This window comes from Crocodylus siamensis, chromosome 5 (assembly GCF_052110815.1).
Source record: "Crocodylus siamensis isolate JL-2025a chromosome 5, ASM5211081v1, whole genome shotgun sequence".
Classification (NCBI taxonomy): Eukaryota; Metazoa; Chordata; order Crocodylia; family Crocodylidae; genus Crocodylus; species Crocodylus siamensis.
The window spans coordinates 184,991,970-185,019,237 of NC_143399.1; the positions used below are offsets into that span (position 1 = coordinate 184,991,970).

Genomic DNA, 27,268 nt, shown 5'->3' on the forward strand with positions numbered 1-27,268 from the left:
TAAGTTTTTGCTCAGGGTGCTTGTGCAATGGATGACTTGCTCTTTGTCCTAAATGCAGCACTATTTGCTAAGGAGAGGAGAGGGCTGATGCAGGACCTCAGTGTACCAAAACATCCTGTTGTCTGTTCTTTTCACAGCCTTGTTGCTCTGTGAAAATCCTTTTTCTTAATCCTTGGTTTAGGATTGCCTGGGAAAATATTCTAATGAGCACTGTAATGCTGAATGAGAGTCTCCCTTAGGGAGTGGACTGCTACTGCACTAATGTTATGCTCATTATGCCGTGTGCTTCTCACACCCCAGAGTGCTAAATGTCAGGAAACACAAACTGGGCCTAATCCTCATGAGAAGAACTAAACTTTAATCACAAAGTGCTCTTAAACTTTCAGGAAAGTTAATTTATTTATAGTTCCTTTTTTGTTTCATTAGTTCCAGAGAGACTTCAAGTGACTCCCTGCTCTAAACATTACACATTTCCATTTTTGTTCTAGCATCCACATGTCAAAGCCAAAATCAAGCTTTCAAGGGAAATCTAAGAAACAGAAGCAAAAGAGATAAGAAAGCCCTGTGAAGCACTGATGGTGACTTCAGTTCATCTGAGACCTTCCTATTGTGGATTTTTCTCACCTTCACATAAAAGGTACAGTATCTGTTACAACCACATATGTCTGCTCTAAAGATGGATTCCATTGATTGCTTGAACTTTGTGTACCTGATCTTGGTAGTGTTTAGAAGTCCACAGACAGACAAGATGTTCTTACTATTCATGCCTCTCCTACTCAGCTGCTGGATGTTGCAAATGTAACTCAAGCCTCAAAGATTTAGCAATAAAGGCCTGCTCCTACAGGCACCTACTACCAGCTGTAATGCTGACTCCTGTGAGCTGCCCCCAGGGTTTCAGTGGGATTTCTCACTATTACGAAGTTTTTTCTGCTGATTTGGGTCCTATTTGAAAAAAAAATACATTCAGTGGAAGATGAGAGGAGAGTCAGTGTGCCTTAGATTAGATTACAGGGAATTCTAGAGTTTTATGTGTGTAAATTGGGTTGGGTAGTCGTGATAACTCTTGCTGGATTAAGTTTCCTTCCCTTGTTCGTTCTTCTGTCTCTTAAATTTTTAATGCGCTTACATCACTTATTGCATTGTATTATACTGTATCAATCCTATGCTTCAGGGCTTCTACCAGTCGTCTGCTGGGGCCAGGAAGAATTTCTGTTTTGCCTCTTCCCCTGCACCTTGAATATATTATATTGCTTCCAGTTTATTTTGTCTCCCTCTGAAGGACTAGACACAAGCCATTGCTAGAAGTGAGTTTGGCTGTGGTACGCTGGTGGGTCTAACTGAGAAACTCAACTAGTATGGGTCTCCAACAATGGGGACGAAGCTGACGAAGCATCTGCAGACGGTGGCAGTGGGAGCAATGCTGGCAAGCGCCTGCAGGCTCTGTCGGCAGTCTTGGTGGTGGGCTGCAGATGTTGCTGGTGGTGTTGACCCTGTTCGGGGGGGAACATGCCTCCTACCCCCATGCCCCGCATACAAGTTGCTTGTGAACTCAGGGGTGATCATGTCATAGCCCATGGACCAGATCTATCCCCTAGCACCATGTTATCTGGCCTGTGAGGCTCCCAAGAAATCTGCGGGGAGCCCCATGAGCCATGGCCCTGCATGCTAGATGGGGTACAGAGGGCAATGCGAGGCCTAATCATAGCATGTTGTGGCTGGGCAGGGGTTGTGCAGGGCCCCTGGAGACTGATGTTGGCCAGGTGGGGCTGAACAGTGGTGGCCCAGGTCTCAGTCCCAGGACATCAGAGCAGTGTGGGGCCTGATCTAGCTTCTGGGGCCAAAGCAGTGAGCGCCACTGGTCTAGCTCATATATTCAGGGGTAAACTGAATGCCAGATTAAGAGTCAGGAAGGATTTTTTTTCAGGTTAGACTGTCTAGGTGGGTACAGGCTTTCCTTTATCCATAGTGTAAGGCAAGGTCCAGTTGCCAGGATCATCTGACCATATTTTACATAGAAATTCCTTGTCATTGCCACTGTATTGATGGTCCCTTTTATCCGCTCTGCTTTCCTCCTGTGACACTAGGTAGGGTTTTTAGTTAGCAGGTGCTTTGTAGCTCGTGATGGCTAGAAGGGGTGAAGTGGCCCTTTTTTGGACAAATGTTTGTTAGATGACTATCTGCAACTGCAGGGGACTGGACTTGGTGACCTGGGGAGTTCATTTCCAGTCCTGTGTTCTACAGATACACAATCTACAAGAATAGTGCCAAAGTTGTTAAATATCTACTTGAGACTTTAAAACTTCTTCCAGATTGAATTTTGGGGGATGGTGAAATGGTCAGGCCAGCATGTGCCTATTTTTCTTTTGCAAATTAGGGAGATAGGATAGCTCAGCTATCCCCATCATAATGTTGTGTCCACATACGCCCATTTCTGCAGACTGCACATGAATGCCACTGGGTTGCTTTCAGAACATGGGAATATGCTTATAAGGCATGGATGTGACATAATAAGCTGTTGGTCTCAGGAAGGCTGAGAGAGATGCTCCCACTGTTTTATCTGCTTGAGTTTTCCTGAAGCCTGATGTACATAGTAAGGCAAAAAACAAACAACCCGTGCCCCCTCAAAACCCCCCACCCTTATTGATCTCATTGTCCCCCTGGGCACATGTATTGACATTCCTAACACAGAACCTGGTTTAAGATAAACCTGGATGGATATATTATCAGACTTAACTGATTTTGGTTAAATCAGTTTCTTGGACTTCTGTTCCAGATCCCCTCCAGATTCAAGTTAACTCAGTCCTCCAGTATCTCAGGATGCATTGCACCTCCCTTGCAAACTCCCCCTTGCATGGTGTGTAGACTAGCCTTAGCCTTGGCCCAAGCTGTCTGCTCCAGTTGAGCAGGGAGGTGTGCTCTAGTGCCCCCCAGTTTCTGGCCTGGGCCACTATGGCCATGTGGCTGCATTTCCAGAATCAAAAGTAAATGTCTGTTCACTTGCTTATCAGTTCAATCTATGCAGCTTAGACTAACCTGCAAAGATTGAATCCAGTCAGCCTTAGGCTTTCTAACTGTCTGTACTTAGCCAATGTGAATTTCAGACTATGCAACAAGGCTTTGAGCTCAGTTAGGCACCTGACTACTTGTAGAGTGACTACTTTCATGAGTTTGTGGTACATCTACTCAACTTTAGGAATTATTGCTCTGCCTTTGCTTGATGGGAAATAAATACAGATCCAGTATTTTCCAAAGAAATATGGGGTCTTGATGCAGAATTCAAAATTGTTGTGTTGAAGAATATGTGAGATCATGATAATACAGGTTTCCCTTGCCATCTTTGGGGGTTAGGTTCCTGTGGTTGGCAAAATCACGGTTGGTAAAACTAAAGGCTTATGGGGAAAAGGGGGTTAGGGACTTGAATACTATATAGTATAGAGTATAAAAATTATTTTTACTTATAGCACACTGTGGCATTTCCCCACCCCCACCTGTTTGAATGGCAGGGTGGGAGTGTTTTGTGCCCGTCTCTGGTGGCACACGATTGGCTAGTCAGCAGCCTGCAGATGGGACCCTGGACTAGCCACCAGGCTCAGATTGTCCCACAACACAACCCAGCTGGGACCCCATCTGTGGTGAATGGAGCCCCAAACAGGCCAGGTTGTAGGGCAATCAGAGCCCAGAGACTTGTGCAGCGGTGTGGTGCAAGGGAGACAAGGGAATGGGGACATGCCCACCCTCCTTTGGCTCCCCCACAGTGTGCACAGTGGCAGGAGCTGACTGCCCATGCCTCTGAATGAACCATCGAACTCTGAATGGGTTCCCAGCCAGGCCAGGTCATGGGGGTCAATCAGACCCTGGTGGCTCCTCCAGAGGTAGCGCAGCGCCAGGGAGCCAAGCAGCAACAGCAAGGTGTGGACACAGGGAGCAGAGGCTGAGCCCAGCTGCAGCCGACCCTTGCCCTGTGCAAAGATTAGGAGCCCACTTCCCTCCCCTCCACCTCCCCGCTCCCTGGCACCATGCCAGCTCTGGAGGAGCTGCCAGTCTGTGCTGGATTCTTCCCGTGGATGACTCGGGGCAGGCATGGGGGTCCTGAGGGCTCTGTCCTCTCTGGCCCAGTGGTGCAGCAGAGGCTGGCCCTAGTTTAGCCCCTGGCTCTGGGCCCCACCAGGCGGTGCGGGGCTGCTGGCCCCGGGCAATGACATCGGGTGCTGGAGAAGAGGCAGGCACAGCAGGCCCCAGTCCCGATCCCAGCACAGCCCAGCAGCTTCTCCAGAGCTGGCATGGTGCTGGGGGCCAGCTCTGCTGTGGAGCAGAGAGCCCTGCCCAGCCCAGAGAGCTTGCTGGTATGCTGGGAGTGTCTGGTTTATCTTCAACCAGCAAGAGGTTGGGGACAGACATTGCATAAACCGGTTTGAGCCAAATCAGTTAAATCTGATATTACATTCAACCAGGTTTATCTCAAACCGGTTTCAGCCATTTTCAAACTGGTTTATGTGCACTGAATGTCTGTTCTGTTACAGGTTTAAACCAGTTTCTGATCACTTAAATTGATGTATGTGTAATGTCTGTCTGTCCATAGCCTAGCGGCATACAAGTTGTTCATTTGTAGATGAAGGGTTGATGATAGTTTGTGCACTTTTCCATGTGGGGCAGGAAACTGGGGAGAAGAAAGGGTTGTTCAGAAGACAGGGACTTGCTCACCGATTTGAAATTCTGGCAAACAGCTCCCTTGTGTTCTAATTGAAAATCAATCTGATGTATAATTAAATTCTAGTCATCACATATGCACCAACTAGTCTCTTTAGCTCTTAGCCAAGGCAGAGAAGGAATGATGCTATTGATCAGCTCAGGACTACTGCACTATCATCAATACTAAATGGCTCATCTAAGGGTCTGCTTAACTGCTCTGATGTACAACTGGCAGGCAGCACTCTGCAACTCTGAGACTGAAGGACAAACAGCTGACTCCAGCTAAGGTGTCCAATATTCCCTAATCATTTAAGTGCATTGCACAGTGAGCCTGTACTAGTCCCACAGTCTCTACCTTGCCATCAGTCTTTCCAATAAATGAGCTTTGAATAGGCTCCAGAGAGAGAGAGAGAGAGAAAGAAGACTGATCAATTCTTTACAATATTAGGTTTTCATTTTAGCTTCTATCCCTCTAGTTCGACTCTGGGTATGGTGCTCTGTAATTATTTCCACCAAGGTCAGTCAGCATAAATTGACTGCCCCACGCTAAGGCCACAGGTCCGTTTTCTTTACCAAGTGAAACAGGAGAGAAATAGTATTGATTTAAAAATAAAATGAAAAGATAGTGCATTTTTCAGATTATTTAGCACTTTTAAATGTTTTGACTCTAAGGCCAGGTTGGCCACTCCATGTGTGGGCTTCATTGATCTCTAAATTTCTTGAGGCAGAGTGAAATGATCTTGTCTGCTGCTCAAGATAGCATTTGATATTGGCATTAATAATAACTGACTTGTGTTCCTCTTTGGTGCTACATTATTAATCTGTCTAGATATTTATAATGTCCTTGTCTCCATGATTTTGAGTACCAAGCAAATATATATGAGATACCAGCACAGAAAATGTTGTCAACTCATAGTTAAGGGCGCCTCAGTAAATCTCATCTATACGGAGTATGAACATTAGGATTAAATGGTAAATTAATCCTGTCTCAATAATCTATTAGAATTCTTTGCATCTGCCAATAACACAGTGAATAAAAGAACTGATTGAAACAATGCATTTGAACTTCAAAAGCCTTTGATAAAGTCCCTCACAAGGCTATTAGAGAGACTATGAAGGGAGAGGCCAAATACTGCCATAGATCAGAAACTATAATATGCGCCTGGAGTTGTAGTTAATGTTTGCAAGACTGGTTTCTGCAATTGTATGCAGAGGTTGCACATTTTTCATGATGGATTTTTTTTTTTTTTGCCTCAGACAGATTTTGCTCCTCCCCCCGCTTTTTTTAAAGTACCCAAATGGCTGTTTTTTCTGAGAAACAGCTAGAGGAAAATACGTTATTTTTTCATGTCATGTTTAAAAAACCCAAAGAAACCCAAAGTGGTGTTTCGAGAACCTTTAGGACCTGAAGAAGGGAACTGAAATTTGGCCTTTATCTCTGGGCTGCAGAGAGATCCAGAGATCCAGAACTGGAAGTGGAGAAATGCTCTCTCTAGTTCTCATTTTCCCCTTAACCTGCTAGGTGAAGGCAGCCTAGAAATGGAATAAAAAACGTAAAGGGTAGGAGAAAGACCTGAAATAGAAACCAAGAAAGCAAATTGGGACAAAAAGCTATAGGGGGGACAGTGGGACTGAAGGCTGAAGAGAAGGCAGTAGCAGGAGAGGGGAACTAGGAATAAGAGTTTCATTGAGCAAAATTTAAATTATCTGGTTAAGGAGGCTGGGACTCAAAACCCGTAGAGCAGGGTTCAGCAATGTTTTTGGGCAGAGTGCCGAAAATACCCACAACTACAACTTGTAAGATGTTGGCATGCCAGGGGTGGATGGCCGGGGAGCTGCAAGGGACCTGATCCTTGTTTTGGCAATGTAGCTTTGGCCCCTTCCCTGTTGTCTGCCCCAAGGCACTTGAGCCAAGCAAAATGCCTCCAGGTGCCATGCTCTGGCACTCATGCCCTAGAGTGAAGGGTAGGAGAAAGTGTCACAGGGCAAGTCACTTGCCTCCCTGATGAGGAGACCAGGGATTAGGTGACAGCTGAGTCTGAACCTCATAAAAGCCAACCAGTACCTCTGGTGTGCTGAAGAACTGTAGGGGAAAATGAAGGCTTTTATTTTGGTATTTTACTTATGTTTTGTATTGTAACCAATACATTATGAGTCAGAGGTTGAAACTGGACTGTGCTGTGGCATTAATCCTTTAAGATAGGCCTCTGGCTTACAAGAAGACAGATCGAGTGGTGTAGGGAGCTTACTGAAAAACTGGGTCCAGGGGACAGAGTGTGGAGAGGGAGATTGTTAGGGTATGCCAACCGTAATAGATCAGAGTGGGGGTATTCTGCTTAGTCCACCTGTCCTCCAGATGCACTGTTTGCTGTGGCGCTGCACTTCGTAGTTTGTGGTAGGCTGCAGCAGTGCAGGGCTTCCCTTGCCACAGAAAAGACTCCTTTGCTGGGGGTGGAGTGGCAGCGGCGGGGATCCTGACACCCCTTCATAGTCAGCACCCAGAGTGGGTGCACAGCTTGGTCTGCCCTAGTTACACTACTGGACAGATCTGATGAGAAACACATACACATATGTGGTGGAGCAAGAGGCAATTGTTAGGGGGAGGAGGCTGAGATGGGAAGATCATTCCTAGCAAGTACCAAGATATAGTTTGGAATGAGATTTCAGAGGAGTGGAGCAAGGACTGGCTAATTGAAGACACTGGAACTGGAATGGAGAGTCCCAACTAGTGACAGCAAATATTTATGAAATCCTCTGGCACTGTCCCATCCCACAACATATAGAGGATCAATATCATTTACTCCATTAACTCAAATAACAGAGGTCTGTAGGCTCTGAAGTTTTTAATTTTGATCATGACCTGAATAGTTATGCCACATAATGGAATTTGGTTTTCCAGTTCTCTTCAAACAGCCAACCAAACAAACAACACCCCCGACCTCCCCAGCCACTAGAAAATGCACCAGAGTTGCAATGATTTTTTTTCCCTGATGATTTATTTGTTGAAAATGCTGTGATAGGGTACACTTGGAAGGTATTTGCAAATATTTGCTAAATTCAGGGAATAGTTTCAGGTGGAAATAATGGATAAATATGGCATTTTTTAAACTAAGTATTTTTTAAATTTCAGAACAATACATCAATATATCAAGTCTGAATGGCTAGAATTATTGAATGATCTTTTTAAGAAAGGAAAGGGAAGTCCTCATTGTCATACAATACTCCATTTATTCAAAGCACAGCTCCTATTGACTTCAGTTGTAGTTCTGTGTGTTTACAACTTCTGCAATCAGAATCCAGGGTCAAATACACCAATAAAATGATTTTAAGCCTACAAACTGACATCGTATTCATCCTGGAATAAACCATTTTATCCCAGCGCAAGGTGCACTAGTTCAGCCATCTAAGACCATTGTCCCTGCGTAAATCCTAAAATGGTTCACAGGGTAAGATGTACTGACAGTTTATTGTGGGACATCATAAAGAACATCTGAATAGTTGTCTTGGGATTTCACAGTTGAATCAATGGCAGAGAAGCAGCAGTTCATTCAACCATTCACTAAACCCTGATTAGAAGGACATGTGTGTACATGCCAGTGCTGGAATATTTCTGTTCTGGGACAAACACAAGCACAACTTGTCCAAGGACAAATACAATGTCTGTTCCTAGCCTTAGTGACATACATTTAATGACTGGCTCCCTCTGAAAATTTGTTTTAGGGCTGGATCAACATGTTGAATGAAGGTGTGAGTATTATAGGCAGACATACCCACACTATCCGTGCCTCGATAACAGAAGAAGTGAAGATACGGTACACTTAGCTTCAGCATGGTATGCACTACTTTGCCAGTGTCTAGGTGACTACATGTGTTGCAAACCTACCCTTAAATCCATGCCATTGTATCCTCACCACAAGTGTTACCAGTGCTAGTTACATTAAAACTAGTCTGCCTCCCTACTCTCCAATCACACCTGCATTTGGCTGCGTAGGAAAATCCCAAGTAACTCGACTACACTTAAACAGACATGCTATGGCAGAAGCAGGAATAGAATGTAAAATCCAGTTGTTCAGGGTGTCACACATGTATTTTGGTTGTGAGATCTTCCTTCCTTTTCCTGAAATCCTCTGTCTCATTTACACGCCTTGGAACTTCAGTAACTAATGAAAAATGGGACCTATGTGCAACAGAGTCCTTCACCATGTGACGGTTCATCCCCACAAAGGTTCCGTTCTGTGCACTGAATGACTTGACTTTGCAGTCTCAGTAACATTATTTTTACTCTGTTTTGGGGCGCATAATCTTGGCTAACAGAGAATCCAGGCTTGCATATTGATGCAAGCTTGGATGAATATGCAGGCTTGCATGAAAAACACTACCTGTTTTCTCCATCTTTTCCCAAAGGAATTCTTGTATTCTGTGACTCAAGTTTTCTTGTGTGTGTTCCTTTTCCATCATCTTCGTTAGTCTGAGAGTTCATGAGCAGAATTAGAAACGGGTGACTGTGCTGTTATTCTCTCACTCTCTCTCTCTGGTGAAAAGTGAAAAATAGAGGCTAATGCCAAACACATTTAGCTGCAGTCAGATCCCTCAAGGACAGAATTTAAATTAAAAGGCCATTCTTTTCCCTCTTCCTTCAAGCAATCCACTTGGGTTTGTGTAGGCTGACCAAAAGGAAACATAAAGAGAAAAACTAGAAATAGGAATTTCTATCATGACCCTTCCCAGCTAATCTAAGTCCTCAGGTACAAATTAAAAAGAAGTCCAAAGACTAAGGAAATGCCAAAGAGCAAAGTATTAAATTGTTTGCCTTTTAGTGAGCAGTAGTAAAATTTATATAAACTTCCTTCAACATCCCATAGGGCTCTACTGTATGCTTCCATTAACTGAGGCTTTTCCCCTTAGGTGTTTGCAATATTTGGAAAAATTCAGCCTACAGTACTATTTGCATTTCTGTGAACTGTTTTTGACAGGGCCTGGTAGGGCTTGGTGAAAGGTGGCATGGTGCAGCATTGGCTCTGTAGTATAGTTAGACCCCCAAAATATTTCCTCAACTATTTTAGTTAACTAATATGTGGATTATATAAGTGCCTGCAGAGACGATCCCAGCAGGGTGTGGAGCCCTGGGCAAAGCGGCCTGTGTGGGGCCTACCTCCCTCTTCCCATCCCATGGCACTCTGATGCTGGGGGGTGAAAGCCCCGGCACGTTGGACATGGTGGGACGGGTGGCGGCTGGAACTCCCAGCCGGAACAGGCAATGAGCTGTCCAACCTGCCAGGCGGACGGGTGGGATATGCAGCCGCGGCCTCTCCGCCCAGCTCTGCGGGGCCCCCCAGAGCGCGGGGCCTGGGGTGGCTTCCCTGATCCACCCCCCTAGGGACGGCCCTGGGTGCCTGTACCCTTAGATTGTAAGCAGCTCAGAGTAGGGACCATCTTTTTTCCTGTGTTTGCATAGTACTATTACAGTAGGGCCCTGGGCCCTGATTGGGGCTACTATGGCTGTTACTGCCATAATAATAAACTGAACAGACTAGTTGTAGGATTCATAAATGTTATGGGTATAAAAACACCATTTCATTAAATTTTACTGTCATGTTTATGGCCAACTCTTATCCAGAAACCTGGGGTGCCTATACACGTGCAATGAGGCTGCTCCAACACGCTGTAATTACACTGGTAGAAATGGCACCAGGAGATGCGACATTCTCACTCTGTTAGAAAACCTTCCATGGGCAGCCTTCTGTTCTGCACAGGCTTTTATTTCAGGTCTGGCCTACTGAAGAGTAAATGCTCAATTTATTTTTAAATACTTTTAAAATACAGTGGATATTAAGTGTGAAATTCTAGCTCCAGTAGAGTCAATGGCAAAACTCCTGTTGGCTTCAAGGGAACCAGAATTTCCCCCACTCAGATTTAATGCCTTTTGTTAGGTAATATCTGCTAGGGCAGTAGAGGCCAACCTTTTTGGCAGGTATGCCACAGATTAGCCCTACATCTGCCCTGGGTGTCCTGCCCACAGTGCCACTCTGATCCCCTTCCCTCATGTGATCAGATATTCTACTTTCTGCTGTGCTTTCTGCTTCCTGCACCATGCTTCCTGCCCCATCTGCTGCTCTGCTTTCTGTTTCCTGCCCTATCTGCTGCTGTGTGATCTGTTCACCCCTCCCCCACCCATCTGCCACAAGTCTTGCACACAACCATGCCACAGGGTCGCTACCCCTGTACTAGTGTGTTCTCTACTAGAACTATAAAGATGTGGCTTCAAACACTACATTGTTACTACCTGACTTATTTAATATATAATTTCACTTTTCTCATGGCTTGGAAAACTGTGGACCTTTTCAAAGAGCTTTTTCTTTCAGGCTAATCTTTTTATTGATATCATTCCCTGTGCTGTTGTGATATGCAAACCAGAAGTTTTGAGACAAATGCAACTGCCTAAAGACCACTTTTACAGTGTAAACTGTAAAAACAGCTGTGTCATCTCAATTGTTACTCAGATTATGAGGTTCATTCTAGCAATGGTAAGGAAAGGACTAAGTATACATGGTTATGGGCTTATGGAGAATTTGTAGGCAGTATGCGAATCACATTGTGATGTCTGATGTTCATCATCTCCTTTAGTTCAATTTTTTAGACCCAAATCTATTTAAAACAAACTATCATCTTTCCAGCAGTTCAGTGGAGCTGCTGGCCATTGGTTGAAAGGCACATTAGATATATCTACAGGAAGATTGCAGAAGTGGAAGCAAAAAGTAGGGAGGTTGGGAACCCTCCAGAGAATAGATGTGAGACCTTGATTTTCATCCAAAAAGATGCTGAGCATTATTTATAAAAGATCAGAGATGCTCTGATTTCAAGTTAACCATTCAGGAGCTTTACTGTTTTTGTATCAAGCGCACATTATAATACAGATCAGATCATGTTTGAAGGATCATGGAATGAAATAATTGGTTACGAAATGAACAGGCTCTGTAATGAGATTAGATGGTGAAAATACTCATTGAAACATGAGGCTTTTGTCTTGTATGGTACTTTGGACAGCTACAGACAAACAGACTATAAGGATAATGAGGAAGAAGATCAAAGTCTCTCTAGCCATTATGATTTAAGGTGGAGAAAGAGCACCCTGTCCCATTCTTGACTAAGTCAGTAGCAGTAGAAAATCAACAAATGGAAACTTATTCTATCATCTTTGAGCTTTCTAGATGTACCCATGGCTGTGGTATCTGAGACACTTGGTAGCTGTAGCGTTGAGATGGGACTAGTTGGATAAAAGAGAGCATGTTTGTTTGGTTTGTTGAAATTTGTGTCCTTTAAGACAATGTAGAGAAGCTATGTTGTTGTCAGCCCTTTGCAATATTGAACCCTCCAGGTCAGTACATGAACGGGCTCGCAGGTTAGACTTTGCATGGTGTAAGCATTTGCAACTGTACATTCCAATCTCTCACTGAAGGAACCCAGCGTACATACCTACAAGGAAGCAACTGCAACCTGAACCTGTATTACATGATCGTTCAGAACTTCCTGGCTAGGGACAGACATTCAAAAAGCCCACGCCGATATTGATTCAATCTTTTAAGGTTAGTGTAAACCACGTAGATTGAACCAATTAGGAAGTGAATAGACATTCGCTTTTGCTTCTGGAAATGGAGGCATATACTTGCAGTGGATTAGGCCAGAAGCCAGAGGGCACTGGAGTGAGCCCTCCCTTCCCAGCCACAGCGGCTAGAGGAAGCTGAGCTGAGAGAGTGGGCATGGTCAGGCCCTGGCAGGCCTAAATATGATTGTGGTGGGCTTAAACCCCCACCCTGGGCTGCAGGGACCCCAGTCAGGTTGCATCAGGAGGGGGAGGAGGAAGCAGCCTTTGCTAAGCTATTTGGAGCAGGGAGGGAGGGAGTGTAGTCAGCCCCCAGCCCCCCACCTGGCACCAAAGGGTCAAGCAGTGAAAACAGAGGCATGGTCAGACCCCTCTCTTCTTGTGCCCCATGGTGGGGGAGGAAGAGGAAGTGGCTTCCTGATAGCCCAGCTTGGCTTGGGCACAGGGAGCCAGAAACACAGAGTTTTCCCCCCCTGCCCAACAGTGGCCAGTTTTCACCCCTGTGCCCTACAGAGGGCCCAGTGCTGTGCTCCTCCAGATCTAAGCCCTGAGGTAGCGCCACACAGAGCTCCCCACAACCACGTGGCAGGAGAGGAGAAGGAGGGGTAGAGCCCCCCATGACAGCCTGGCCTGACTGGGGCGTGGGGAGCTAGGAGCAATCTGTGTGCACAGCTCCTGTGGCCCCAGCCTGAGCCTCACCTCTGGCAGGGAAGGGCCCTGACCCCATGGCTTGGCCCAGCCCGGCCCAGCCTGGCCATCTGCCTGCTTTGCCTGGGGCTGAGGCTGCAGGGCTCAGCCAGGCTGGCTCATGGGCACTTGGAGGGTGGGTGTGGAGGGGCCAGCCTAGGCTGGGCCACAGGGGCAGGGCCCTTCCCAGCCAGCTGCAGCTTGGGCTGGGCCCATGGGAGCTGTGCGCCTGGATTGCTCCCGGCTCCTGACCCTCAAGGCAGGCCCAACTGCCACAGAGCCACTGAGGCAGCATCACACAGACCACACTCCCCCACCCCACGGTGGGGGAGGAGGAGAAAGGGAAGAGCTCTGGCCACTGCAGTGGCTCCGTGACAGCCTGGGCGCAGGGAGCTGGGAGTATTCCAGGTGCATAGCTCCTGTGGCCCCAGCCTGAGCCACTGCCAGCTGGGAAGAGCCCTGACCCCCTCCATGCCTACCCTCAACAGTGCCCATGGGCCAGCCTGGCTCAGCCCTGCAGCCCTTGCCCCAGGGATACGACTGGATTGGGCCAAGCTGGGCTGCAGGGACAGGGCCCTTCCCAGCTGGATGCAGCTTGGGCTGGGCCCGTGGGAGCTGTATGCCCAGATTAGTCCTGGCTCCTCACACCCAGGCCAGGCCTGGCTGTCATGGAGCCACTGAAGAAGTGCCTCACAGAGCCCCCTGCCACCCTGTGGCATAGGGAGCTGGGAGTGAACCGGGCACACAGCTCCCACAGCCCCAGCCAGTTCTGCAGCCAGCTGAAAAGGGCCCCGTCCCCACAACTTGGCCCCTCCACGCCTGCCCTCGGCAGCAACAGTGGGCCAGCCTGGCTCAGCCCCACAAGTCCAGCCCCAGCTCCAGCCCTGGGCAAGGCGAGTGGATGGCAGGGTCAGGCCAGGCTAGGCCAGGCTGTGGGGGCAGAGTCCTTTCTAGCTGGGCCCAGCCTGGGTGTGAGGAGTTGGAGCAAATTGGGTGCACAGCTCCCACGGCCCCAGCCTGAGCTATAGCCAGATGGGAAGGTCCCTGCCCCCCAGCCCAGCTTGGCCCCACCATCTGCCCTGCCTAACAGCTGGAGCTATGGGGCTAAGCCAGAGTGAGTGGCAGTGGCAGTGGCAGGGCTGGGAGGGGTGGCTATGGAGGGGCTAAGTGGTGCCAGCGCTAGGGGGGTTTGAGGGGTTATGGCCACCTCAAAATTAGCCTTAGCCCCTGTAGCCAGCCCTGGTGCTGCCATCCACCCTGCACAGGCTATGGCAGCTCTGCCCACCCCAGTCCTGCCTGCAGCACCCCCCACCAGGAAGAGGTTTGTGCTCCCTGAGACACCATTGGGACTGCTGCCCCTGTCAGGATTCCCACTCCCCCCTGCCACTGCAGCAGCAGGGGCGGGCATGTGGCCAGGTGCTGGCCTGTCATGGCCCTCTGAGGCTAAGGGCACAAAGAGGGGGTTTATTCCCCCCTCTCTCCCTGCGGGAGCTCCAGCCGGGGTCTGTGTGACCAGGGCACAGCAGCCCCTGTCAGGGGGTGCTCAGCCTGTGAGTGGGTGAGCAGCAGAGGCTGGCAGACCCTGGCTGTGGTCCCCCACATTCTTCCTCGTGCCTATTACATCCCTTTCTTCCTACTGGCTGATGCAGTGTAGGATCTTCAAGCGATTTGGGTTCAAATAAGGCAGGGTATCCAGTGCATCTGAAACCACGCTCATATTGTTTTAATTAAAAGGTCATCATTTACTTTGTGAAACTTTGTGTGTTTGTTTTTTCTCTCATCCCTCCTCCTTTGAATAGAGTCCTGAAATGCTACTGTATGGTAAGCTACTAGTCAGATGTCATTCTGCAATATTCATTCTGTAATGATCGTGTCACATCATAATACTGGCAAGTCAGTCACATTTGCAGTAATGATTAATCTATGCCCCCTTCCTTCCAATCTTTATAACAAGTGTACCACTTTTGTTGTTGAAATTTTTATCAAGTTTGTAAATAGATTTTTCCTGGCCTTTCTTGATAAGAAAGCAATTTAATCTCCCAAACATGGTGTTGATTATATTGGTTTTGCACAGAGGATCATGGGCTATTAATTTTTCTCTTACAGAAAAGGAATGAATGGAAAAGCATCAAGCAATAACCTACTAGTTGTTAATGGCAAACTTTCCCAAACTACTGTCCTGTAGTTTCTCCTCTTGGAACTGGAGACAGGAGGAATCTAAATTAGGGTGCACCAAACATTCTGGGTCAGATTCTCTGGCATGTGGTGCTGGATGTTTTGCAGTGGTCCAGTGACAAAAAACATCTCCAATGTATCTGGCTGCTGTACAACAAAGACTTTACCTCCCATCTGCTCACCTGTGCTGTCATCACAGTTGATGTCATCTAACCCAAACCCACCCGCATCCATCCCTACAACATCAGCAGGATACTCTTCAGTGATGGTCCAAAATGCTTCAAGAACTATGCTAGGGAATATTTTCAGACCTAATGAACTGGTCATCCTCTGTTGATGAGCTTCAGTGAGATTTAAGGGTGCTCCATTTGGATAAAGGCCTCATCCCATTTGTTGTCTAATGAAAATTACCGTAACTGTGGCAGAAGATGCTTGCACAAACATGATGTACAGCATGTTCCCTGTCAGCTGTGTGCAGCGTTTCAATATGTATCTACCTAGGATAGAAATGTTGTGCGTCTCATTAGCACATAGATATATTTCTGTACTTCCTGGAATCTGATATAGCCACTGGGTTGTTACACATTAAAATATATTGATACTGTGCTTTGGTAGACTCAAGTAATTGAGTAAAGCAAGAGGATTTTATTTAAAGCGACTAGAGGGAATTCACCTATGTCTTGTCAGGTTCTCACTTTACCTTACAATATTTCAGTGGCTAATTGATGTTGAGACAATGAGGCAGCTGCTTCCAAAAGAGTCAATTACTTCGTTCAAAATGGATAATAAAAATGTCCTGTGGATTGAAATGTAGTTCACTTTGAAAGGAAATCATATCTCCCTGGAGAATGTTAAATGGTTTGGGAAAAATGTATTCCGCTATTCTTTTCTTTGTTGCAAAATATGTGCTGGAAAATACCCTTTATTGTATTGGGTTGACTTTAAAGGCTTACTGAACCAAATCATGGATGGAATAAGTACTAAACTGAGAATGTTATGAATGTTTCTAAATTACCCAGGGTGATCAGTGGGTGCTGGCTCACAGAATGTTGGCTTTAGCATTTTGTTGCCATCTGCAAGTCAGCAGCATTTTACTCTTGCCAGCATGAAGTTTTTGAAATTTTTGCCAATCCTAATATTCTACTGGCATTTATTTTACTCATCTGCCGTATCTAACATGACATCATCCTTAGAAGTACTGTTCTTAAAAGCAGCAGAAGCAGTAATAACACTTGGCACGTCTGTAGATTCTAGCTAGGTATATAGGCTTCATTACAATAGTATCCAAGTACTTTTCATTCATAACATCCAAAGCATTTTGCAAAAGCAGGTAAACAACATTTCTCTCCAGTTTGTAGACAGAATAACTGAAGCATAGAGTAGCTGAGTGATTCTTCAAGGCCACAGAGAGTCAGAGACAGAACTAGTAATACAACAAGATCTCTCAATTCTCAAACTCATGTTTAGCCTGTGGGAACAGAGCTATCTCTGTAAAAGTGAGGTCATAGTGTCATGCCATACTGGTTCGTTGCTTTGCATGTATTTGGTGCCAGAGTTGGGTTGTTTTTTTCCATGAGAAGTTTTGACAAAAATAATAACAAAAAAGACATTCATTAGTATTTCCCAATCCTCCCCCCCAATATTTTTTACAAAAACCCCGTTTAATAATACAAAAAATTGATTCAATGTCTGTCTACCTACAGTCACAGAGTAGATGTAGTGTTAATATAGACATGTCTGAGGTAACTGTAAAATAGCTAGCTGAGGCCCCTGTATCAGCGTAGTGGGAGCAGTATAGAGCACAGTGGGTGCATCTCCATGTGCAATTAAGCTGGACAAGACTTTTTCTGGGTGCAGTGTTTACATGTGTACCTGGGACCACAACAATTCAAGCCAGGGTGGAGTAGCTGACCTGGGGAATCAGCCCCAGGCTCCGGCTGACAGGATTGGGTGGTAAAGGAGCTGGCTGGGACACAAGGGTGCTAGTATCGGGCTCGCCGGCAGGCAGCCCCTGCACTGTACCACCGTTGTGTTCCAGCCAGCTCCTGTCACAGCCTACATGTGCACTGCAGCTCATGTAACTACTCCATTATGGCAGAGTTTATTAATTTACTGCACCTTAATACTGGCACACACACAGACTGCGTGGCCGGCCTGTCTTATACTCCAGAGCCTGCGGCTGTAGGGGGCCCTGCAGCTAAGGGGCCCCCTGCATGCAGCCGCTTGCCACCCCCCACCCCCTGCTGCCGCCTTCTTTGGGGCAGGGGCCTCAAACCTATTTCTTGCAGGAGGCCCCAAAAAATTGTAGACTGGCCCTGGCAAACTGTGATGCTATACTGCAGAGCTAATTAGTCAACCCTGCAGAAAACATACGTGTAGACTAGGCTTGTCTAACATACGGCCCGTGGGCCACCATGCGGCTCGCCAAGCCATTTTATCTGGCCCAAGGTCCCTTGCTCAGGACAGGCAAGGAGTCCTGGTGCCTGCTCCATGCTCCGCGGAGGTGGTGGGGCAGCAGTGAAGCGAGGCGGGTAGAGCTGGCCCACGGGCCCCAGCTGGCAGCGAGGGGAGGGGAGCTGCTTACCCCCGCGGGGCGAGGCTTATCACATGAGCTGGGTCCCGCCACCACTGCCCTGAGGGCTGCGTGGCACAGGGCTGCCCCAGCCGTGCCTGACTGGACGAGCTAGGGACAGCGTCTGCAGCTTCTCCTCTGGCTCTGCCCCTTGTCCCTGGCATGCAGCCGGGGGAGCTGCAGCATGGCCTGCGCCCTGCCTGCATGCATGGTGGACAGAGGCACCGGGTAAGTTCCTGTGTGGAGCTGGGGGTGCCTTGGGGCTGGGCCGGGGCTGTGAGGTGCGTAGTTGCTGGAGCCAGGCTGGGTGGGAGGCAGGAGGAGCCCGGCCCAGAGGCACTCTATGTCCAGCCGCCTCTTTGGCAGTTCAGGTCCTGCTAATGTAGCCTGCGTGGCTGAGGATGGCGGTCTGCATGCTGCTGGAGAAGCCCGTGCAGTGAGGGGGTCCTCACAGCATGCAGCCTGTGCAACACATGCTGGTGTCATCTGAGGCCCACGGCCTCACCAGATCTGAACAGCCCTGGAGTAGCTTATCCTTGAGATCTCTTCCACATCTCTTCAGTATATGCCTATAATTTCTTTTTAATTAACCACAATGACCAAGTTACTTCCTGTTACTGGTTAACTGTTTTCTTCTAAAATTAAGACCACAGTAAAGTTAAATACCTGAGTGTAACACCAAGGGATGTCCTTGATTTAGCACAATGTGCTTGTTTTCAAGGATGAATGCAGCTGGAGCCATAAGGGGAAGTTTGTGCTGTCCATTTCTGCCAACATAAAGTGTGTGCAAGTGTCCTTTATTAACTTGATCACGGTCATTGTGGTTAATTAAATAGAAATTGTAGGCATATACTGCAGAGAGGTGGAAGAGATCTCAGGGATAAGCTAGTTCAGGGCTGTTTAGATCTGGTGAGGCTGTGGGCTCCGGATGACACCAGCATGTGTAGCACAGGCTGCACGCTGTGGGGGTGGGCCCCAGGACCCCCTCACTGCACCGGCTGCTCCAGCAGCATGCAGACCCTCATCCTCAGCCATGCAGACACATTAGCAGGACATGGACCACTCCCCCCCCCAGGCCTTTCTGCCTTGCACAGCAGTGGGAGAGGTGGCTGCCCAGGCCCATGCCCTATATATTAACTGCTTACAGACCCCATGTAGACTGTAGGTGACATCCTGGCCCTTTGTGGGCCACATGTGGCCTGCAGGTAGTCAACTGGGCAGCTCTAATCTAGTCCAACCCCCTGCACAGAAAAATGATGTCCTGTTCCTAAGCCATACCAAGCATACATACTTTCTGAAAACCACAACTTCCCTAGGCACATTTCCAGACCCATTTCATTGTCACTTCCTGCAACTTCATTGGTGTCAAAAGTCATGTGACATCACTTTCTGATGTGATACCACTTCCTACGAGGTCTTTGAATATGGCTCGCCAGCCCACTGGGTGATAAAAAGTTAGTGATCCAACCCCACATTCAAAAAGGTTGGACACCCCTGGTGTAGACACACCCACTGAGTGCATCTACACATGCAATTAATGTGGCTGAATAAACTCTGGTGCAGTTCTGGCCTGGCTCAATATGCTGCAGAGGAGCTGGCTGGCAGGCAGCCTCCACACTGAGACATCCTCATACCCCAGCCAGCCCCTTCAGCATCTACTCATGCATTGCAGCGGAGTAAATAATGATGCCATAGGATGGTACTTGTGTCTAATAGTACTATTCTATGGCACAGTTAATTAGCGTACTCCACCCTAATAGCACTGCATTTGTTGACAGTGACATTTTACAGCAAAGCTAATTATTCAACTCCACAATAAATGTCTCACGCACATGCACCCAGTGTGAACTAATTTACTCTGCCAAGAAACAGGGTACACGAGCTAGTTGGCTATCTACATCACACTGAGGCCACTGTCCACATATGCCACCCATAGTTTATTATGATCTCATTTGACAAAGTAAGCTGTTGCCTGCAAAAATGTATGCATCTTTGAATTAGTTTGTCTGTAAGGTGCTGCTCTGCCCTAACTTCTCTCTTTTTCCTGCTTAATGTACTGAATCATGGGAGTCCTGCACTGCAGTGCATCCTGAGAAATGTAGTGTTTCTGGGGAACCCTGGATCATGGGGGAGGCACTGGAACTACAACTCCCATAACTCGGCGTGGTAGCATTTAATTTTAGGCTAAAAAAGGAAAACTCAGTTTGGGGGCTTTTGCTTTTTAAAAGATGCTTTTTTAATAGGAGCAATAAATTCGTTGAAAACACAAATTTGTTAAAAACAGTTCAAACAAATATTTCAGATGTTTAAAATTATTGTATGTTCCTGAAAAAGGCTGGTACTTTCTACAGTTTGTATGTCTGGAAGTAGTGGAACAACACCGTGGGTGAAAGGTAACCTTAAGAACTGGCAAAGCTGTGCAACTCCACGTTTTACATGTGTGTGTGTTCATGTGTGCATGCGCTATTTCCATAAATCATTCTGCATTTGAGCAGATATTTGAGACTTGAATAAACAATATTAATTATGAGGGTACCTGAAAAATCTGTGATATTTATATTGCTAATACAGGTCCTTATCTATTTGGATTTAACATTTTCCTGCTTATCTACCTTAAGAAGGAAATAATGAGGTGATGACTTCTCCTTAGTGGATGTATTTTAAAATAAGACTTAAAAGACAACTATGCTTATAAAAGCAAATAATCAGATAGCATTATTTGCTATTGCTATTCTGTACAAAAGCTCGTACACCAACCTTGACCTCGCTGAAGAACTCTGGTGGATTGCATTTTATATTAATGCTCCAAGTTTACTAAAACCACATATTCATTTAGGTCTCATTCATGTTCCCATTTGAAATAGAGGGCAATATTCCAATGAAAACCAATCAAGTCCTAAAACAGTGAAAATATATGGCAATAAAGAGACAGTGAGAGCAATAAGAGCACATTATGCAAAAAGGAAAACCAAATTTAAAATTGGTGACTGCTGGATTCGCTCTTAGAACCCAGCTTTTTGGTAGGTTCCCTGTTGTTTTGCTTTCACCTCTTTCCAATTGCTGATGGTGTCTCCACTGCAGGGTGCTGCAGCTTGACTGCACTGTAGTTATTGAGTATGTTCAGAGCCAGTCCTTATCAACATAACCACGGCACTTCTGTTAAAAACCTCCTTTTTATGCTGCAGTCAGCTGGGGAGCCACAGCAGAGATTTTTCTCCGCAAGGAATGAGGCTATTTCAGTTGGAGAAGTTGCTAATTATTTGTCTCATCAGATTTTTCTGTTAATTTTTAATTTACGGCCAACTTGATGCATGTTCAGTATTTGGTCATACATTCTCAAAACAGCTGCACATATTTTGAATGGCTTCCTGAATCATTCTTAGCCTGGAAGTTCTTCGGAGTTGGGATTTTTTGTTCTGTGTTAGCAGAGCATCTAGCTCAATGAGGTCCTGATCCACAATTAATCTAGGTGCTACTGCTATCACCAAGTTATGGCTGGTATCATTTACAGTATAGCACACGCAGAGAATGGTTTGAGGGTCATCCAGCCTGTTCCTGTGGCCAAGTGCTAGCTTTTTGAATGTCTCGTACTAGGCTAGCATATAATGCATTCAACAGGCATCCATTTTATAATCAGTGATTTGTGAGACTGTGTAACTCTGTACAACGCACATCATGAGCTTTGGAGTGAAAAAGCTTTTTGTTTCTTTACGTCTTCGTTGTGTAACTGTTTGGTTACTACAGGACAAAATTAAGTTAATAAACTGTAATGCCTTTGAAACAGAACAAACTATGCAATTGTGAAGTAACTAATAAAAATGACATCGGTTCAGTTATAAATGTAATTCCAGCTTAATACGTACGATGTGGTTGCAGCAGACAAGTGAAATAGTGTCTTTCAAGTTAATATTTTTATGCAATATGAGTCCTTCACCCTGTGAGCTTCTAATTGGTAAAACCCCACAAGGGCTCCACTCTGTCTGTCCCTTATTCTCACAAGACCATCATGAGGGCCATTCATCCTGCTTCCTTTTCTCATTCAAATTAACCCATCATGAATAAGAAGTGGAATTTTACCACCCCATCCCCATCCCCACAGTGCAGCGCAGCTAGATCAGATAGTTTTCTTTTTCTTTTCCTGTGCTAATCAAGGTGACAAGATACCATTTTTAAAGATGACCTGCAAAGGGAAACAAACAAATTGATTTTGTGCTCTTCTGTTGCTGCTTTATCTCATGTGTAAAAGAGCACTAAAACTTTTTTTTATTATTATTATTATGTTGAACCTTTCTGCTTTAACCATATTGTGGAGGCCTCAGAGAAGGCGTCTGCAACGAGAGAGAGGACCCATGATGATACATTTGTGACATCATATTTATTTCCAGAACAATAGACTGATATTATAAATGCCACGTTAGGCTTGTAGTGCAGTATCTGACAACCTGAAGATTGGTTGAGGCTGGGTGAGATTCTTACCTCAATTCCCAGCCTCTCTACATAAGGTAAAATATTTGGATTGACATGAATAGACCATAAAATCTCCCAGTCAATCCAGAAAAAGCTTTCTGGAAGACAAGTGTAAAGAAACCCTCTGAGGATCCAGTTCCAAGTCCTGGAGAAGACATATGTAAAGTCTGAGGAAGGAGTGGGAAGAATATGTCAGCATCAGACTAAGAACCAGGAGAGGCATACTGGGGACAGAGCCACCGCGTGTATCACCACAGAGATGCTGGATGGTCCTCAGTAGAACAGAGCAGCCACAAGAGATGCTTCTGCAACTCGGGCTTCTCTGAACTTAAGCCCCTGGAGATTGACTCTAGGGCTGAGTGACTTTCACTGGAGCCCTCAGCTTCTAGACTAGAGGTCAGGACTGGGAGGGCAGAAAGGTCGCTTAAACCTATTTTAGCCCCATGGCTCCTGGGCTTCGTGTCCTGTGCTGTACTTCTTAGAGTGCTAGACTTGACCACATTTCTGGGGAGAGCATATAGAACTTTCAAAAACATGCTGCTGCTGCTCTTGATACAATCGGAGCCATTTGTACTGTGCTTTTGAGCACTGATGAAGTGCTTCCTAGTGGAACTAAAATACAGAGGTATAAGCATGCAAAAGCTTCTAGCTTAAACTCTGAATTTTTCTTTGTGCCTTGATTTCTACCAGCTGGGCCTGGCAGCTGGATTGAGCCTGGCTGCAGGAACTGTACACCAAATAGATACCCACAAGGATCAAGCCATCCAGTTTAAATCCTCTTCTGCTGCCTTCTTTCAACTGTAGTATAATTGCTTCAAATCTAAAAACAAATTTCAGGGTGGAAGGTTCCTTTTTAAGAACAAGCTCTCCTGATTACTTTCCAAACATAACCCACAAAGGAAAGCCTCATGCGTACCAGTTACATCAATAAATGTGGTTTCTCTGTTATGGGTGGACTATAGAAAGAGTTAGGGTCATCCCCTTAGCCAGCATGGCTTGGTGTTGGTCCTGAAAGCAGCAAAGCTCTACAGATTTACACCAGCTGAGAGTCTGGCCCTTGATCTCTACAGTCAGTTTAGATTTTAGTAACAGTAGGAAAGCTTATACGTGTCCAAGTCAAGAGCAGGTACCTGTGGAACAGCAGCAGCCTGGGTCTACTTAACTGTCTCTGCAGGCACAGACAGTACAGCTCCCCACTGTAACTCATGGTGCTTTGCAGGAAGCGATCCCCCAGACCTGACAGACATTCACTGTTGGGTGCCAGGGGTTGGGGGAGCTGCAGTTTAGAGTGGCTACAAGTCTGCAGCCACTCTTCGCTAGGCCCATCCCTCACCCCTCCCAGCTCCAGTGCTGTCTTCAAAATGGGAGAGGGGAAAGAACAGAGAGGTAGGCAGCTCAGTCTGGTGTTGCCCAGCAGGTGCTGGAGGGTGAGCTGGGTGGATTGGAGGCCCCTGGAGGTGTCAGGTAGTTCCTCCTTTGCTATCAGTGACTTAAAGATGTCTGGCAGGCTAGAAAGGCAGTGGGACTTTTTGTAATACAGAAGCCTTCTGACCCTTTTAGGTTATTTGTATTCAAGCACTGTGTGGTGGACTCTTACTCCGTGTCTCAGGAGTTGAAGTGAGGCTCAGTGATCTGTAATGATCACAATTTCCCTTGAGTCCTTTTTTTGAAAAAAAAATAACCCAATCATGTTAGCAATTTTCGTCTTTGGGGAATTACTGTTTTCAGGGTCTTGTAATTTGACACTGGTGATTCTTGTGTGACTCTGAATTTGCTGAGCTGCGAACTAGCTCCTTACATAATGCTATACTTGAAGCATGAGACCAGAGCAAGGAGATTATGGTTCATTTTCTTCACTTGCTATGAACTTGTTGAAGTTGTGTTTGTTTTTCCCCTCCTCAAAGTTGTAAATCAAGGCTGAGTAGACTGTACATACTCCCTTCCTGGTAGCTTTAGCTAATGGGGGCTCACCTGGCATTGGTGAGGTCCCACTCCAAATCTGAATGGCCTGAATAATGCTGCAATTGATGCTGGCAGCCAGAAGTCCAGAAGGGGTGTTCTTAAAGCAACCAGCATTCAGGAAGCACACTCCCACTGAGAGACAGAGCTAATTAGCCTGTTTGTAGTGCTGTTTTAAATATGTCTATAATGTTTCTGGTTCTGGTTCTGGAATATCCCATGGCAAATGGCACTTGGCCTAGGCTATATAAGTCTGTCTGCAGATGCAGCAGGATATTGCCAGGCACCGTAAAAACATTCAGGGCAGAGGGCAGTTTGGAACGGTAGTCCAGCTTCAGGCCCTCTTTGGGGTCACCAGACCCAGCCCTGAAATTCAGGACTGTCTCAGGTAATTTGGGACAGTTGGTTGTGTTAGATGTTCTGCCAGCCAGGAACAAAACATCTGTTTCCTGAGCTACATCCTTGGCAACTTGTAGAGCCGTATAGAGGTACCGGGACTGAATAGTTCTGAATATTCAGAGGTATGTTAGAATTGCACAGCTTGCATCTTGCTCTTGATAAGAAAAGAACACTGCCCAAGGTTTCTCCCTCATCCTCCTTACTCTTTCACATGCTGATTACAGAAACTGGAATTTAACTGCATAGTCTTGCGAAATGAACTTTTGATGAACTCTTGTGGTATTGAGCATGCTTAATTAGCTGTTGCATATTTACCTCTCTGCCCCCCCACTCAAATAACTAATTATACTATACATGCGATGTATGTGATGATGTAGTTACATGTATGTTTGTATGAAACGGAAGTAAGCTGCAAGAACTTCTGTGTCTGCACATGCGCCCAGGAGATTTGAAAAGATAAATGCCGCTTGCAAACACAATCAAGGGTCGGAGTTGATTTGAGCATCTAGCTCTGCTCTGACCTTTGCTTGCAAGCAAATAGACCCTTAAGTGCCGACTGATGTCTGTGTGTCTGTGATCTCTGCGCGCCTCCAGGGAACGAACCGCTGTTTGTGCAACAGGTAGGTGGGCTACCAGAAGCATCAGAGCTACATCAAGTCTCAAGTTCAGTTATCCTGGATGCAGCACTGTGCTACCATTGCTGTAATAGAGCTACCTGTACTAGTTCATTCTGTGACTGGCCAGGAATTTCTGCATGGCACTGCATTGTGCCCTGTAGGTGTAACCTCAGTCCTGCAAGGTGCTGACTACTCTGGCAAAACACTTACGTGAATAGTCCCACTGACTTCAGTGAGGCTGGAGAGTTTGGCACAGGGTCCTCTTGGCAGGAATGGTGCCTGAAATACACATATGAAAGGGACCATGGCCATTGGTAAATCAAAATGCCATTGTTAAAGTTAACATTAAGCATCTGGAAATTCTTATAACTACCAGCATGTGGTCCCTTATAGGATGTAGCTGATAACAAGCACATGCATTTATCATTTGTTTCTGGCCTCAGTTGAGATGTGTGACCCATTCCAAAATGAAATGACGATTATTCCTGCTCAGTTGAGTTTAAGGCCTGTGATTTAAAGGTAGTTAGCCATCTACTTCCCATGAGGATTAGGTGCCTAAACACTTTAAAACATTTGGGCCAAAGAGGTAAGAGTGAAGTGCTCAAGTTTGTATCTTTATGATCACTTTGGAAAGCGAAGTTTTAAGAATGAAAGTTGTCATCTTTCATTTCTCTAAGCTGTGTAATGAGGGCCCCACATGGCTACTACTCCCTTCCCTTCCCACCTTTGCTCCTGCCACAGCAGCCTGTTTCTTTGGGCTCCCCCTTCCTTCTCCAACATCTGCTTCCTACCTCTGCTCCTGGGCAGGTTGGCACAGCAGGAGAGCCTGGGGCACCTCAGCTATGTGCAGTGGGGGATGACTCAGAGTGCCTGTGTGGCACGTATGGCCAGGGAAGCGGTTAGACTGTTTGCATGGCACTTGACTAAGGCAGGAGCCAGGCTGTCTGCACTGCAGGTGGGTGTGCACGTGGCTGAGAGGGGACAGGAGAGGGGTGGCTGTGCTTGTTTGGGGTGGGGAGAGCTGATATGCTTATGTTGCAAAGATTGGGTGGTGGGGGAGGAGCTGAGCTGTCTGTGCTGCAAAGATGGTAAGTGTTGTGCATGGCTGGGGTGAGGAAGCCAGGCTGCCCATGCTGCACACAGAGTGGAGGCAAGGTGGTATGCTAGGCTAGGCTAACTGCACGATTCGGGGCATGCTACCCACATAGTGAGCGGCCCCCAGGTGTGCAGCCCATGCTTGTGCAGCCCCCAGGACTGTGGCCTGCATGGTGCGTGGCTGCCAGCTGCCTGGAAGTTGGACAGCCCCTACTGTAGCATTTGGAAGCCCTGTCTCACTTGCCACTCCCTGTGTTTGGAGAGGGCTGGATATGGATCCTTCCAGGGCTAATTGGTGCCACTCTTTGCCCCAGACATAGGAGGTTAAAAGGTGAAAGCCTCCCCTTTTATTTTGTCAACTAGCCTCTCCAGCTCTACTCAGAGTGGGGCACAAAACTGGAGAACGGATCTAAATTCTGATCCCCAGCTTGTAGGGGAACATTGAGTGGGCAGACTCACTGGGATATCTAAACAGGAAACAGTGCTACAGGAAGCTAAAGGAGAGAGCAAGATAATATGGAAGTGAAGGAGAACCCACAGCTACTGCAGTCAGGCTCATAGGCTAAGGCCAGACATTATACATAAACCAGTTTATGTGATCAGAAACTGGTTTAAACCTGTAACAGAACCGATGTTCAGTGCACATAAACCAGTTTGAAAATGGCCGAAACCAGTTTGAGATAAACCTGGTTGAATGTAGTATCAGACATAACTGATTTGCCTTAAACCGTTTTATGTAATGCCTGTCCCTGCCCCCTTGATGGTTTAAATTAAACCAGACTTCCCCAGCATCCTGGCATGCTCTCTGGATTAGGCGGGGCTCTCTGCTCCACAGCAGAGCTGGTCCCTCCCCTCTGCTCCCTGGCTGCAGCTCACCACCCCCCACCAGCTCAGTAATATGGATGGGAAGGGAGGGCTGCTCTAGCACCCCCTGGCTTCTAGCCTGAGCTACTACAGGCATGTGCCTACATTTCTGGAATGAAAAGGGAATGTCTATCCACCTCCAAA

At 46.5% G+C, this 27,268-nt stretch overlaps 1 long non-coding RNA gene across 2 annotated transcripts in view; it reads left to right on the top strand.

The window, feature by feature from the left end:
• LOC149865031 (uncharacterized) overlaps window positions 1-15,725 on the top strand; it is a 130,657-nt gene extending 114,932 nt beyond the window's left edge. For both annotated transcript variants that reach the window (XR_016442711.1, XR_016442710.1), the window contains exons 2-3: window positions 489-637; window positions 15,083-15,725. This is a non-coding gene — a long non-coding RNA (uncharacterized LOC149865031). The remainder of the gene's footprint in view (window positions 1-488; window positions 638-15,082) is intronic.
• The last annotated feature ends 11,543 nt before the right edge of the window (window positions 15,726-27,268 follow it).